Raw genomic sequence first — 1,791 nt, forward strand, 5'->3', positions numbered from 1 at the left:
TCTGGTGAATGGCTCGTCTTAATCTCACCCTTTTGCCTGTTCTCAGAATATCTTTCCACTTCAAATGAAAAAAGCTTAACAAGCAGTGGAGTGGGCATCAACACACCCACACATAAGATTACTCTTGAAATATAACGGTTTTTTGTTTTTTTTTACTTCCTACATTAAAATTCTCTTCAAAACTTAAGATCATCACTCATAATTGATCTTAAGAAGACTCTGTAAAGGTTAGGTAGGCACTCAGTCACAAATTGCACCAAACACACAACTATTTAAATGTGTAGGCCGATAATGGCCTGCTTAAGCTAACACAATCTAGATAATACACCATTAAAACCTCGCAAAGCTAGCTACATGATTTAATATTAGTCCTAAGACTGTTTAACTTTGTCTGTCATCACAACTAGTAGTGCAGGAGGGTCCAGCTCCGGTCCCTAAGGGCACAATCCCACAGGTTTTCCATATATCCCTGTTCCAACACACCTGACTCAAACTAACCAGTCATTGTGCAGAACTTCATTGGCCGCTTGATCCATTTAATGGAAACTAGGTGTGTTGGAACAGGGATAAAATCCTGCAGGACAGCAGCCCTCGAGGACCAACTTTGGGCACCCCTGCAATAGTGTATGCTGTTGATTTTCTTGAAAAGAAAGATGTGAAAATTGTTTAATCCTCTATACCAGGGTCATCCCTCTGATGAGCACATCAACCAACTTCTGTATAGTGCAGTGTAGCGACCTGCCATTTGATCATCAATATATATGAGGAAACAGACAAACCAAGTAAAACCATATCATTGTGATGATCTAAGAGGAAAAGGCAGAGCAGCACTGCGCCTTCAATACAGGGCGTGGCCTTGACCGTAATACAGCGCATGGCTGAGATATGCAGCTTGTCTGTCTGGCCAGGAGGAGGTGCTAATGAGTAATTTTTATTGCGCTATGAAAAGCACTAAATGTGTATATATATATATATATATATATATATATATATATATATATATATATATATATATATATATATATATATATGTATATATATATATATATATATATATATATGTATATATATATATATATATATATATATATATATATATATGTATATATATATATATATATATATATATATGTATATATATATATATATATATATATATATATATATATATATATATGTGTGTGTGTGTGTGTGTGTGTGTGTGTGTATGTATTAAAGCCACATTTGCCATAATTTTTAAGCGATTAATCTGCAGATTAACCTGATGATATCATCAGTCCATTATAAACTTTGTCTATGATGCTTTGCTTCTCAAAGTTGGTTGACATGCTCACCGGAGGGATGACCCAGCTAGAGAGTCTTGAACAATTTTCCCGACGTACTTTTGAGGGAAAAAAAATCAATGTGGAAGCTCTTTTACCAAGCCACAACTTTACATTTCAGATAAAACATGCACAAAATGCGAAACACTTTTACAATCCTGTAAATTTACATGTGCAACTTCAAAACATTTGGGCAAAATTCAGAACACGTTGCTGATACACTTTAACCAGCTGAGAAGAAACTTTACATTGACACAAAACACTTTTACAGTCTTTGGGACAGAACACGAGTTATACTTTTATACTTTTACGAGTATCTTGGTTAAGTTATCTGGTATCATATTTTGTTTTTTTTTACATGTAAAAATGGTTTCTATGATGCAAATATGTAGTGTAAATGTAAAATTGTGTCACTAGATTCACTGTAGCATCACTGTCCATTAAAGGTTTTATGGTTCAGGTTAGATAT

Source organism: Telmatherina bonti (genome assembly GCF_933228915.1).
Source record: "Telmatherina bonti genome assembly, chromosome: 22".
Taxonomy (NCBI): Eukaryota; Metazoa; Chordata; class Actinopteri; order Atheriniformes; family Telmatherinidae; genus Telmatherina; species Telmatherina bonti.